This window comes from Bison bison, unplaced genomic scaffold, assembly GCF_000754665.1.
Source record: "Bison bison bison isolate TAMUID 2011002044 unplaced genomic scaffold, Bison_UMD1.0 scf7180017864260, whole genome shotgun sequence".
Classification (NCBI taxonomy): Eukaryota; Metazoa; Chordata; class Mammalia; order Artiodactyla; family Bovidae; genus Bison; species Bison bison.
Window position 1 is genome coordinate 1,509,372 of NW_011494832.1, and position 15,548 is coordinate 1,524,919.

Here is a 15,548-nt window from a genome sequence, read left to right on the forward strand (position 1 = left end):
GGTTGGTGGGAATGCAAACTAGTACAGCCACTATGGAGAACAGTGTGGAGATTCCTTAAAACACTGGAAATAGAACTGCCATACGACCCAGCAATCCCATTGCTGGGCATACACAATGAGGAAACCAGAATTGAAAGAGACACGTGTACCCCAATGTTCATCGCAGCACTCTTTATAATAGCCAGGACATGGAAGCAACCTAGATGTCCATCAGCAGATGAATGGATAAGAAAGCTGTGGTACATATACACAATGGAGTATTACCCAGCCATTAAAAAGAATACATTTGAATCAGTTCTAATGAGATGGATGAAACTGGAGCCTGTTATAGAGAGTGAAGTAAGCCAGAAAGAAAAACACCAATACAGTATACTAACGCATATATATGGAATTTAGAAAGATGGTAACGACAACCCTGTATGTAAGACAGCAAAAGAGACACAGATGTATAGAACAGTCTTTTGGACTCTGTTGGGGGGGTGATTTGGGAGAATGGTATTAAAACATGTATAATATCATATAAGAAATGAATCGCCAGTCCAGGTTCGATGCAGGATATAGGAAGCTTGGGGCTGGTGCACTGGGATGACCCAGAGGGATGGTATGGGGAGGGAGGTGGGAGGCGGGGTTCAGGATGGGGAACACGTGTACACCCATGGTGGATGCATGTTGATGTATGGCAAATCCAAGACAATATTGTAAAGTAAAAAGATAATAAATTAAAAATAATGTAAAAAAACAAAAACAAAAACAAACGTGATTCACTGGAGGAGGGAATGGCAAACCACTCCAGTATTCTCGACATGAGAATCCCATGAACAATATGAAAAGGCAAAAAAAAAAAAAAAAGATATGACACTGGAAGATGAGCCCCTCAGGTTGGAAGGTATCCAATATGCTACTGGAGAAGATTGGAGGGCAACTGCTAATAGCGTCAGAAAAAATGCAGAGGCTGGGCCAAAGTGGAAATGACACTCAAGTTGTGGATGTGCCTGGTGGTGAAAGTAAAGTCTGATGCTGTAAAAATCACAAATCAAGGTAAATTGGACACGATCAAGCAGGAGATGGCAAGAGTGAACATTGACATTTTAGGAATCAGTGAACTAAAATGGATGGGAACGGGCAAATTTAATTCAGATGACCATAGTATCTACTACTGTGGGCAAGAATCCCTTAGAAGAAATGGAGTAGCCTTCATAATCAAATAAGAGAGTTCAAAATGCGGTACTTGGGTGCAACTTCAAAATGACAGAATGATCTCTGTTTCCAAGGCAAACCATTTAACATCACAGTAATCCAAGGCTATGTATGTCCCAACGACTGATGCTGAAGAAGCTGAAGTTGACCAGTTCTATGAAGACCTAAAAGACCTTCTAGAACTAACACCAAAAAAGATATCCTTTTCATCATAGAGGGTTGGAATGCAAAAGTAGGAAGTTAAGAGATACCTGGAGTAACAGGCAAGTTTAGCCTTGAGTAAAAAATGAAGCAGGGCAAAGGCTAACAGAATTTTGTCAAGAGAACACTAGTCATAGCAAACACCCTTTTTCAACTACACAAGAGACAACTCTACACATGGATATCACCAAATGATCAGTACTAAAAACAGACTGATTATATTCTTTGCAGCTGAACATGGAGAAGCTCTATATAGTAAGCAAAAACAAGACTTGGAGTTGACTGTGCTTTAGATCATTAGTTCCTTATTGCAAAAATCAGACTTAAATTGAAGAAAGTAGGAAAAACCATTAGGCCATTCAGATATGACCTAAACCAAATCCTTTATGATTCGACAGTAGAGGTGACAAATAGATTCAAGGGATTAGATCTGGTAGATAGAGTGCCTGAAGAACTATGGACAGAGGTTTGTAGCATTGTACAAAACCATCCCAAAGAAAAATAAATGCAAGAAGGCAAAATGGTTATCTGAGGAGGCCTTACAAATAGGTGAGAAAAGAAGATGAGTGAAAGGCAAAGGAGAAAGGAAAAAAGTACATCCAACTAAATGCAGAGTTCCAGAGAATAGCAAGGAAAGATAAGAAAGCCTTTTTTAAGTGAACAATGCAAAGAGATAGAGGAAAACTATAGAATGGGAAAGACTAGAGATCTCTTCAAGAAAGAGAGTTCTCAGGAAAGTTGGAGAGATCAAGGGAACATTTCATGGAAGGATGGGCATGATGAAGGACAGAAAAGCTAAGAACCTAACAGAAGCACACTTGATTAAGAAGAGGTGCCAAGAATACACAGAAGACCTACACTAAAAAGGTCTTAACGACTCAGATAACCACAATGGTGTGGTCACTGACATAGAGCCAGATATCGTGAAATGTGACATCAAGAGGGCCTTAGGAAGCATTACTACAAACAAATCTAGTGGAGGTGATGGAATTCCAGCTGGGCTATATCAAATCCTAAAAGATGATGCTGTTTAAAGTCTGCACTCAGTATGTCAGCAAATTTGGAAAACTCAGCAGTGGCCACAGGACTGTGAAAGGTCAGTTTCATTCCAATTCCAAAGAAAGGCAATGCCAAAGAATGCTCATACTATCATATAGTTGTGCTCATTTTGCATGCTAGTAAGGTTATGTGCAAAATCCTTTAAGCTAGGCTTCCACAGTACATGAACTGAGAAATTCCAGATATACAAGCTGGGTTTAGAAAAGGCACAGGAACCAGAGGTCAAATTGGCAACATTTGCTGGATCATAAAGAAAGCAAGGGAATTCCAGAAAAAACATCTAAACTACTTCTTCATTGAGTACCCAGAGCCTTTGACTGGGTGGATCATAATAAACAGTGGAAAATTTTAAAGAGATGGGAATACCAGACCACTTTACCTGTCTTCTGAGAAACCTGTTTGTGGGTCAAGAACCAACAGTTAGAACCTTACATGGAACAATGGACTGGTTCAAAATTCAGAAAGGAATAAGACAAGGCTGTATAATGTCATCCTGTTTACTTAACTTATATGCAGAGTACATTATGAGAAATGCCAGACTGGATGAATCACACACTGGAATCAAGACTGCCAGGAGAAATATCAACAACCTCAGATATGCAGATGACACTACTGTAATGGCAGAAAGTGAAGAGGAACTAAAGAGCCTCTTGATGAGGGTGAAAGAGAAGAGAGAAAAAAGCTGGCTTAAAACTCAATATTCAAAAAACTAAGATCATGCATCCAGTCCCATCACTTCATGGCAAATAGATGGGGAAAAAGTAGAAGCAGTGACAGGTTTTATTTTCTTGGGCTCAAAATCACTGGGGATGGTGACTGCAGCCAAGAAATTAAAAGACACTTGCTCCTTGGAAGGAAAGCTATGGTAAACCTAGACAGTGTATTAAAAAGCAAAGACATCACTTTGCAGACAAAGGTCTGTACAGTCAAAGTTGTGGGTTTTCCAGTAATCAATTATGGATGTGAGAGTTGGACCATAAAGAATGCTGAGTGCCAAAGAACTGATGCTTCTGAACTGTGCTGGAGAATACTTGTGAGAGTCCTTTGGACTGCAAGAGGTCAAACCAGTCAATCCAAAAAGAAATCAACCCTCAATTTTCATTGGAAGGATGGATGCTGAAGCTCTTATACTTTGACCAGGTGATGTGAAGACCCAACTCATTGGAAAAGACCCTGATTCTTGGAAAGATTGAGGGCAGGAGAAGAATGGGGCAACAGAGGGTGAGATCATTAGATAGCATCACTGACTTAATGGACATGTATTTGAGTAAACTCTGGGAGACAGTGAAGGACAGGGAATTCTGGCATGCTGCAGTCCATGGGGTCACAAATATTTGGACACAATTTAGCCACTGAACAACAACATTAACAGCACTGTTATTTATACATAGTCCTCTAGAACTCTTGTTTTATCTTGTAAAACTGTTACCCTGTGCCCTGTGCCTGCTGAACAATGCCCCTTACTACCCTGAACCCCTGGTTAACCAACATTTTACATTCTAAGACTTGACTGCTTAAGTACCTCATATAAATGGAATCATGCAGTATTTGTGTTTATATGATTTGCTTATTTCACTTAGCATAATGTCCTCAAGTTTCATTCATGTTGTTGAATGTGTCAGGATTTATTTTTAAAGAATAATATTCTACTTCTTTATCTATTTGTCCAAAGATGGACATTTATGTTGCTGCTGCTGCTGCTAAGTCACTTCAGTCATGTCCGACTCTCTGTGACCCCATAGACAGCAGCCCACCAGGCTCCCCCGTCCCTGGGATTCTCCAGGCAAGAACACTGGAGTGGGTTGCCATTTCCTTCTCCAATGCATGAAAGTGAAAAGTGAAAGTGAAGTCGCTCAGTTGTGTCCGACCCTCAGCGACACCATGGACTGCAGCCTTCCAGGCTCCTCCGTCCATGGGATTTTCCAGGCAAGAGTACTGGAGTGGGATGCCATTGCCTTCTCCCATGTTGCCACTAGCTGTTAGCTATTGTGAATAATGTTGCAATGAACTATGAGTGTGCACATATCTTTGAGATTCTGTTTTCAATTATTTTGGATATATACCCAGAAATGAGAATGCTGGATCATATGGTAGTTCTATCTTTAATCTTTTGAGAAATCTCCATACCATTTCCTTAGTGGCTTCACCACTTTACATTCCCACCATCAGTGCACAAGGGTTCTCATTTCTCTACATCCTTGCCAAAAACTTGCTATTTTGTTTTTTGTTTTTTTTTTTTTCCAAATAGTGGCCAAACAGATATGAGGCAATATTTCATTATGATTTTGATTTGCATTTCCTTGATCCTTAGTGATGTTGAACAGCTCATTGGCTATTTGTGTATCTTTGTGGTCCAAACATAACACAACCAGGGGTTTCTAGCTAGAGCTTCTGTGGGCCCCACAGCTTTGGGTATGGGAAGACTGGGACTTGGTTTCACTGTATTTGACAGCTGAAAGGCAATCAACATTTCACTTCTATGCTGAATAAGCAATGAGGTTTCCCGCCCCCCCCACCCCCCATGGCCATTGCCTAAAATTTCACTCTGAAAACAAGCTAAAGATATTGATTTCTGTATGCCCAGGGGTGATAAGCTATTGATAGAAATAATAGGAAAAGGCCAACTGAACAGATGTATTTCACTTGTAAAATATAATTTTTCTCCCTCCTGGCACTTGATATGAAAACACAGAGACATCTTAAATATAAAAAAGAGCTATTAAGATATCCTGCTATTTTTTTTCCTGTTAGTAAATTTTCATAATGAATTGCAAAATGATCCAATTCAGTTTTCAAAGGCACTGTTAATAAGAGGCAATCTTTCTCCAGAAAAACCTTGTATATGACAGCAACTCCAAGTAGTCCTGTGAAAAATGATTGTGTCCATGCATTAATGGTGAGGTGATGAGGGACAGCAGGCACTGTGTCCCTGCGCACCAGTCACAAGGTAAGCAAGCCTGGAGCAGGTGAAGAGGCAAATTCTATATTCTCAGTCTCCTTTCCTGACCTACCCTTCAACCCCAATTTTCTGGGCTCTTCCCTGGAGACCCCATCTGCTGAAGCCACAGGGCTCTGATTCACTTGCTTGTTGTGAATCACTGTTTAAATGTCCACACACATCTTGAAATTCCATATGGCTTTTTATCCCAGATTAGTTCATGCACTTACTTTCGATGCTAGAACTTGAAAGGAACTGAGACATCAAAAAACCAAACCCTATCATTTGTATAGGCAAGGAAATGGAGGCCCTGAGAAGGTAAGTAATTCTTGAAAGGCCACCCAGTTTGTCAATGGCATCATTTCTGAATTTTCCCATCCCCCCCCCCCCGCCCCCGACAATGGCTGTGCCATCTTCCCAAATACTTGGGATTTTGTCCAGGGATAATTTTTGAGTTCTCCTAATTTTTATTCCCTTTATGTCAACAGTCACCAAGTCTTAATGATTATTTGTTCAAGACTCTTGATATTGTCACTTCTGCATTTTACTTCTGCTATTTTCAGCACCTCAATCCCCGCTCCTGAATTCCCTCAGTTAATGTAACAGCCTCCGTATATAATATTCCTACTTATCTGATCTATTGGTGATTCTCCACTCAGGCTGCTCAGTGCACTGACCTGGGGTGTGTTTCAAAAAAAAAAAAAGCAGCATACCTCACACTATCATCACTCCTGGCACCAATCTGTTTTAATTGGTTTGGGGAGGAGCCTCTATTTTTTTAACAAAGTCCCCCAGGTGATTCTAATGAGTAGCTGGATTGACATAGGTCCCAGCTACCCATGTGAAAGAAAACAGCTTATAGAAACAAAACTTCGGGTGAAGTGAAGTGAAAGTCGCTCAGTCGCGTCTGACTCTTTGCAACCCCATGGACTATACAGTCCACGGAAGTCTCCAGGCCAGAATACTGGAGTGGGTAGCCTTTCCCTTCTCCAGGGTATTTTCCCAACCCAGGTCCCCCGCATTGCAGATGGATTCTTTTACTGTCTGAGCTACCAGGGAAGCCCAAAGTTAGGTTAACCAGAGACAATTACCTGGAACATTCAATTAGCCAGTTTTTCTCCATTCAACTCTGAACAGAAAGCAATATATTACAAGAAAATAAGCAAAACAATCAGGAAGTTATTAACAAATAAACATCTGCTTCTGATTTCGGTTGAGACGGTCAGTGGAAATTTGGGCCATCCTCCTATAAAATAAAAGCCTGTGTATAAATTTGCTCACTTCCTCTCACGAGTGCACCAAAATAACAACTAACTGCTGAAGAATCATCAATCAAAAAGACTGGAATCTACAAAAAATGATATTCTACATCTAAAGACATAAAGAAGAAACTGCAAGATGGTAGATGGGGCACAAGTGTGATATAATCAAATCTCATACCCCACAGGTGGGTGACGCACAAACTGGAGAACAATTAGGTCACAGAAGTTCTCCTGTAGGAGAGAGAGCTGAGCCCCACGCCAGGCTCCCCAGCCTGGGGGGTCTGGCATTGGGAGGAGGAGCCCCCAGAGCTGGGCTTGAGCACAGGAGTTCCGCAGGAGGAAGGGAGACAGAGACTCCACTCTGGGAGGGCACACACAAGGTCTCATGCCTGGGCCAGACCTACCTTCTGGTCTTAAAGGGTCTCCTGGGGAGGAGGGTGCAGCTGTGGCCCTCTCTCTGGGTTCATAAAAGCTGGTGGTGGAAATATCAGGGAGTGTTCCTCTGCTTGAACTCTTAGTGGAGGCAGACATCCAGCTGGAGCAGTTAGGACCAAGACTTGGCCCCACAGAACAACGTTTAGGCTCATGCTGGGACTCCTCAGGCCAAACAACCAATAGGATGGGAACACAGCTCCAACCCGGCGGCAGACAGGCTTCTTTAAGACTCCGGTGAGTAGACACGCCCCTAACAAGGCCCTGCCCAGCAGAGGGCTAAGACCCAGCCCCACCCACCAGTAGGCCAGCACGGCCTCTCCCACCAGGAAGCCTTTCACGAGCCTCTAGACCGACTCTCCAACAAGGCGGCAAACACCAGAAACCAGAAAACCACAACCCAGCAGCTTCTGGAATTGAGTAGCCCACCGGGGACAGGCTGCTCCCTGGGCCCTTGAGTGATCGAGGGGAGTGAAGTGCTAGGACATACGGCACACCCCTACAGAGGGCCACTTCTCCAAGGTCAAGAAATGTAAGAAACCTTCCACATACATAAAAATACCAGTAGAAATTTAGACCAAATGAGATGGCAGTGGAACAAGATAAAGCTCCAGAAGAACTAAGTGATGTAGAGATAGGCAATCTACCCGAAATTTGATATAGAATGATGACTTAATGATACTGCAAGACTTATTTACTCATTCACGTACTTGTTCACTCTCTCTGAAAACCACTGTTGTAAGAACCCAAGGTAATATCCAGTATTTGAATTCCATAAAAGGGAGAACATGTGAACACCGATAACCATGTTGCAAAACAGAGTGAGAGGGAACAAAAGAGATGTATGAGGAGCGATGGGACTTCAGAGGACTAAGAAATCACTTCTGATTGATGGATTTGGGGAAGGATTCATGGAGAAGGCAGACTTCAACCTGGTTTTTGAAGGAGGACGTGGTTTGCGGAAAGGGTTTTCCAAGGTAAGGGATCAGCATGGGCCTAACCATGAAAGTGGAAACACAGGACGACGCCAAGTGTTTCAGCAGCACAGATGGGTAAGAGGCTACTGCGGGAGAGCAGAGATAAGACAGATTTGAATGGGGCTGCATCAGGGATGCTCTGAGGACTCATTTAACACTGTGTGTGTGTGAGAAAAGTCTCCAAGTGGGGCGGTCCTTTAGGACAATCAAGTGCTGTGGCATCAGTGATCAGGGAAGATTTACCATAGTAGTAGAGGCTATTTCACCCTGTAGAATGGGCCTGAACAGGAATAGAATGGCAGGAGGAAAGGAGGAGAGGGCCCTTATGAGAAATGGGGAAGTAAAATCACTTGAATTTGGGAACTGATTGTATATATATATACCGATACATACATATATACGAGTGTGAAGGCACTTAGATGGTTTTGAGCTGGGCAACAAGGAGGGTTGATGGTTTCTTAATTAATAGGTGATTCAAGAGGAGGAGGAGTTTAAGAGGAGAGGTCATGAATAATTTTGAACGCATACATGTGGGGCATCTGGAGAGAAATGTTGAGAGGGCAAGTGGAAGTCTTGGGAATGAAGCCAAAGATGGCAAAACAGACATCAGAGTCATCTGTATGGTGGTGACGGGTGGAGCCATGAGAACAGATGAGGTCCTGGGGGAGGGGTTGGGGATGGGGCGTCACCGCATGAGAAGAGAGTTGAAGGAACCCCCTGAGGAGCAATCAAAGAGGAAGGAGAAAATTCAGCGAATACACTGACCACTAGTCTCGGCTTACAGGCCGTCCCAAGGGGATGAAGGGTTGACTCCATCACTGGATGCTGTTACTATGGTGAGGCTGGTGATCACTGAGGGGATGCTTTTCACTGGAGTCCTGATGATGAAATCCAGATTTCAAATGCTGAATGTGTCAGGGGAAAAGGGAAACTCAAGAGCATGCCCATTTTCAGGATACTGTGTGCCTCAACCCAAGAATGGAACACGGTACATTTGAGAATGGTTTCAACAAGATGGTGATTAAAAAGTGTTTTTTTGTAAACAATGAGCACTCTGTTTTTCTTAAACATTCCCTACATACTGAGTTCCTTCAGAGTAGAATTGGTGTCTTACTCATCTTTGTATCCTACCTACCCCTGCCCTCTGAAAAACCAAACCAGAGAAGCCAGGCCTTTGCCCATGACTGGACCTGAGCACCCATGGTCTCACTGCGGGGGTTCCCAGTGTGGCTGTGACCGTGGGGCAGTGCGCAGGGAAGGCCTGTGGGGAGGCCCCTGCAGAGGAGCAGCTGAAGGCCCGTTCCCGCCGCCCTCACAATGTTAGCGTCAGTGGAGTGCTGTGCTCTGCTCCTCCACTGCCCTGAACCAGCATGGCTAGGCCTGCTCCTCCCCTTTGTTTCCTAACTGCTTCCCATTCCCTTTCTCCCTGCGGCCTCCCTGAACCCCCACCCTGGCTCCCCTCCGGCCCCTCTTCTGGAAGAGATCCCTGGCTCTCAGACCGCCCTAGCTTGCCACTCAGATGTGACTGTGCCTGGCAGATTCTGCTCTCCTCTCTGACTATACTCTCCTCTGCTCTCTGCGCAGCAGGGTCTCTTGGGGAGAGCTCGTCCCATTCCAGGATGGCCCCTTCCAGGTCTCCCACAATGCTCCACCCTTGAGCACCACACCCTGGTGCCCTGCACCTGGGCTCTTCCCCAAAGGCTCCTCCAGGCACCAGAAACTCACAAATCTGAAGCTAACCTCATCACCTTTGTCCTAAACTTGCTCCTGCACCCATGCGGCATCATCTTCCACTTAACTCTGGCCACAGCTCTGCTTCCTGAACCCTTTCTTTGTATTCACTATTGACCAAGCTTTATTTCCATCAATGAAATGCCTGAGGTATCTCTGAAATCTGTTTCCAATGTGCTGTTTCCTTCACCACTTCCCTAATTCTGGTCCTCACATCATTTGCTTCAACTTTTACGATAACATTTTAATTGTCCCCAGTTTCCTATAAAAAGCCATTTTAAATACTATTGAGGCACAATTCCAAATACAGATAATTTCACCCTTCCACTTAATTTTTTTGATGATATATGATTATATAAAATTCAAATTCCCTTATGCAGCATAGAAGGCCCTTTTCACTGAGCCCCATTTTAATGTTCTTTCAGTCCGACCCTCTCCTTTTCCTACTTCTCCAGTATAAGAGCCACTGTACCTCCTGCCCACACAAGTGAAATCATACTTGTCACTCGAGGCCCAGCTAACACGTCACCTCTTAGGTGGAGTAGAATCTTCTACAAGTCTGCTCAGCAGATTTCAGGTGCTGTGTCCCTTGGGCTCTTAGCATTCCTTGCTGATACTATCCTTACTTGTCTCCTTACCTCATTCTCTTCCCCATCACTCCTCCTTGCTTTCGAATGCATAGAGTGAGAGACTCTCCCATTAATCTTTCTCTGTCTAGAACCAAGCAAGGTGCCTGATAGATGTTGGTGGAACTGAACTGAGACCACAAAGAGCCCTCCAATTCTTCTGTTGTTGGTTTTAGCTAATGACTCTAGTGAATTGATTCAGGACACCTTACCTGCATGGATTGCAAACTAGTTAAAGTAAATTATATGACAAGCATATACATTTTTTTTGTCAGAAACAGAAATCTATACCTCTTTAAAGCATGGTCACTGGACTAGATGTCCCCAATAATGATTCCATGGCTTTTATTTTTTCCAGTACATTGCAACTGTCTTCTTTATGCCCTAATTTAGGTTTCCCCTGATCAATAACTTACCCTTGAGAGACACTTTAGAGAAACGATTCATTTAAAACTTATGTCTTTGTAGACATCTTCAGGGAATGATTGTGAAAGGGTGTTTGTGTGTGTGTAGACACATATCCACATAAATGTATTTGATAAGGAAATGTTCAACAATAGGCCAATTCAATAATTCACTTAGAGAATAATATTTCCTTTCATTCTTAAATCAAACCAGTCCTAGATGGCAACTAGCAGGGTTATTAACAATAGAAAAATATATTTCAGAAAACATTCAGAAGGCCAACTTAAAAACCTTTGTTGGAGAGATGCTTAGCCATGGCTGGGAGACTGTAAGGCGGGGGATAGAATCGAGTCAGAACTGAGAAGTGTGTCAGTCTGATTCCTGTTTCCATGGCAAACCGTGGGGAAACTGAGCATGTGTATCAACTACTTCTGAAAAGTTAAACTGACATTTTAAAATCGCAGTTTTTAAAAATTGGGCTGGTAGTCACAGATCTACTGCAAGCTTTGATAGTGGACATGGGGGCTGCTCTAGGGATGTAGTTGAGGGGTGAGAAGTTGCTTGAACTATATTTGCAAAGCTGTTATTCATATTTTGCTTTATTTGTATGTTTGTGTCTATATGTATGTAACATACAGGATTCTTAATTTCCTTAAGAATTTTTACCAAATGTTACACTAAAATATAGCATGAGAATGTTCACTTTGAAATCGTTAGATACAAACTTAGGACTACTTAAAAAAAATCATAACTGTTTTTCCCCCTTAAACTCGGTGCATCACTAGTATGGAGAGGGAGAGTTAGAAGATTCTGTCCTTAATGAATAACTGGCACACTCAGGCTGGAGGATAGCAAGACACTGGGGGCAGTTCTGGGTTCCCAGGGCTAACATGTCTGATGACTGTGGCTCTCTCTGTCTGGTGTAGAAAGAGTGGCCTCATGGGAGCTGGCCAAACCAAACGTGGGCTGAGAGAAAATACATTTTGTTTTTCTGCACTGACGCCCGGGGATTGCTTTCTGAAGTGTGTGTGCGGAGCTCACCCAGCGCTGCCTCTGCTGTATGTCCCCTCCCAGCCCTTCCTTCCTTCTGGGACCATACTGGCTAGAACCCAGGAATGAGTGCGTCTCTAATTTTCCTGAATCCACAGATCTTATCCTCACCACTCATAAGGTCTCAGCTATAAATATTTTCCAGAGCTCTAGCAGTAATTAGACAAGCTACTATGAAAGATAGAGCATTATACATCAGTTAAAAACATACGCAAAACCAAAGCTCATTAGAGAAAGATAATATTCATGCAGATTTTACAAACCGTGTCTTTAGGGTGGCCCAATAAGTAGAAATATGGGGACCCATGCTTGTCACTTTTCATGCACATGGAGAGACTGGAAGGTACCATTCCTAAAGGAAGGGGAGGAACAGCCTAGGACCAATCATTAGAATTAACAGAACCAGTGACAAAGATATAGTATTACTGTTAGAATCAAGATTGCTTAGTACGTTTAGAGTAGCTGAATAAAAATTATCTAGGCAGTAAGAATAAAGACTTTAAGCAAAGCTGACCCTATTGAGCATGCAGCAAGTGAAATTAGTGAAAAGACTGAGCTACATGTGTATTCCAAAAATAGATTTTTTTTTCTCAAAATATTGAGGGCATCCTGAGGTGCTTTTAAGGAGGCACAAATGTTTAAAACATCTTGAAATCATAATATCAGAATTTTTGCAGAATTTTCTCATAATTAGAGTGTTTCAGTGAGACCAGCTGTCATTTGAGAAGTCACAGTAATCATGTTTCTAAATTTTGAAAAACCCTCAAATTAAAGCCATGGTTTGCCTATGTTTATATTTATGTTTTCTCTAATAATCTCATAAATTCTTATAGCTCGTCTCTTCTGTAACAATTTGCTCATTTAGATTCAAACTTCACAGTTGACTTGCTGGCCGTATTTGTTTTCTGGAGAAAAAAAGAGCTGCAGAACAGCCAGGTTTTGCCTGTTCTACGTGGCTGTACTCGCCTGTCCAAGGGCTGTGCTCTGAAACCTGCCTCTTAGCAGCTGCCTTGGTCTAGGCCTATCTCAGCTCCTGGGCTTCAGTTCTTTGCTGACATAAAGACGGTACTAGAAATTCTGGGCTGTCAGTGGTCTCCACCAGACAGGCCCTGGGAGATGTAATAACCAGTCCCTGCAGCACTCAGTGCCATGTTGTCTTAGCTTCGTACAGTGTGAGGTAGAGGTGACGTGGGGCTGCTGGATCAGAAGCACTGAGTCCACATAGCTCAGACATTTGGGAGCCTGCTCCCCTCTCTGCCAGTATATTCTTATGATACCACCCCTCCCCCAGCCCCCATCTCAATGCCTAACTTGCTCCACGTGCTTCAACACACAAAAGAGACAGTGCCCCAACACGGATGTCTCATTATGCGCCCCTCCCCACTCCCCTCCCACCCCCCGGGGTGTTTTTCACCGCACAGCTGTGTTGAGGGGTGCGCTGTGCTAAGTTGCTTTGGTCGTGTCCGACTCTTTGGGACCCTATGGACTGTAGCCCACTAAGCTCCTCTGTCTATGGGATTCTCCAGGAAAGAATACTGTAGTGGGTTGCCATGTCCTCCTCCAGGGGATCTTCCCTACCCAGGGACTGAACCCACGTCTGTTACATCTCCTACACTGGCAGGCGGATTCTTTACCACTAGCACCACCTGGACAAACAATTCGAAGTTAAAGGGAAAGTAGAGGCTCTCTGTGGTGTGGAAACCAACGCTTAACAACGAATGTCAGGAGGGAAGTGAAGTTTCAGGAATTATTAACTGGGTTTACCATTTAGCCAAGATGCAAGTAATTTTGTACAAAAAACATCAAGTGGTTTTACTATCAAGCACAAAAGGGTCTCATTTAATTCTAAACGTGGCCTTTACTGGGCTTGAAAGATACATGTGCTAGGAAACGTTGGGGCCAGAGGTCAAACAAAAGAGCCCAGAACATGGTGGGGAAAATAGCTGTGAAAACTGTAACAGAAATTACGGTGAAATGTGACAAACAGAGTTGCATTCTGTGCTTGGCATATGCGATGCATACGTCATGAGTCCTAAAGCCCATGTTCAGTCTGAAAACCCAGGGTCCTGATGAGAATCACTATTTGTTGGAGACTGTATATAAAAACACGAGAGACCTTGTGACGGGAGTGTAAATGCAGGCTCCTCTCTAAGCAAATGTGGGAGCTGCCTTAGAGTAAACCGCTGTTTAGTCCGGGCTAAGTGTCTGTTTGTTGTTTCTATTAAAAATTTTTTTGAACCCAAACAGCACGTTGAAGAATGTGTGATTCTCACCGTTTATAGAGATTTTGCTACAATTAGAGCATATAATTCAAGCCTGGAGTAAGGCATTATATAATCTTATTTTGGTCCTATCTGAGGGAGTTCGGTTGAAAAGAAAACCTGGGGAAGTCTTTGTCAGAACAGGACATCGGGGTAACCCTATTTGTGAGCAAAGTTGTAGGCAGAATTCTCAAATAACAACAAAAAAATCCAACCTTATGGACTATTTCTTTCACTAGAAATGAGGGGTTTTTAGTACTTAAGTTTAAAATGAATTATTTGCTTTGGGAACACTGGGATAGGACTTACGGACTCCAGAGCTTAAGGACTGCTCTGGAGACTTGATGTTTGCTGGTTGTAGCGGTTAGCTGGATCTACCCAAGAATTTGTCTTATGATATTAAACTCTACTCTGAGCACCTGGATAACAGGATGTTGTTAGAAAACTCCCTCATAGGGGTCAACATCTTCTGTATCATCTCTAGTTTGAGACAAGAGAACAATCAGACAGTGGAGAAAATGGCTTTGGCATTTAGCACCAGCTTCATAATGGGAGAGGTTGAGGGGTCACAAGCTTGACTTGAATCAACACCATCATGCTATGAACACAGGTCAGACTGTCTCAGTGAGGAGGGACACTGAGCTGAGTGGGAGCTGAGCTGAGACTGTCACAAAAGCCTGAGACTGAAAAAAGGGAAGACAATCTTATCTCCTTTCTTTAATTTTAACGGTTGCAAGCCTGAATGGAGAGTGATTCAGATCTGATGGCCAAGGCGGGAGCTGGCTTGAGGGGTGAGGCTCATACAGCGAGAGGTCCACAAAGACACAGAGAGGACAAGAAACTCCTTGGGTCTTTACAGGAGAGCTAGAGGAGACAAAGCCAGCCATCTCCATGGCATGAAATTACCTGGGATGACACTTGAAAATCGACCCAATCCTCTGTGTGTGTGTGTGCGCGCGTGTACATATGGTACAAATATGTGTGCAGATGTAAAACCATGATGTGAGCTTTCTTTCCTCTTAACCTTAATACTTTGATCTCCACTCCTACCCACTCTCTGCTCACCGTGTAAACAAACAAACCTTTTCTTGATTCTGTGACTTCTCTGAGATCTATTTCAATGGTCTTACAGAACTCATCAGCATTTCATCTAAGAGGCTACCTTCTCCCTGGACTGTGGTGGAAGCAGCCCTTGCCCAGGAGAGCTCAGCTTCATATTAGGGGAGGCAAGAGAAAGTTTTATCAGAACCTAAATCCAACTGTCCCGCATGCGTTACTGGAGGAGTTGGATTTTTTAGGTTTTCCAAGATGCATGTGGAGTCCTTCTCAGTGGGGTTTGGGAAAGATAGCTGTTCACTCATTAGTCTCCTCCAACAATGTACTGTTAAGGAACTGAAAGGAGGTCAGAC

At 43.2% G+C, this 15,548-nt stretch overlaps 1 protein-coding gene across 1 annotated transcript in view; it reads right to left on the bottom strand.

Moving 5' to 3' along the window:
• Positions 1 to 15,548, bottom strand: part of MAGI2 (membrane associated guanylate kinase, WW and PDZ domain containing 2) — a 1,467,824-nt gene that overhangs the window by 62,610 nt on the left and 1,389,666 nt on the right. The gene's annotated exons all lie outside the window — the stretch shown is intronic.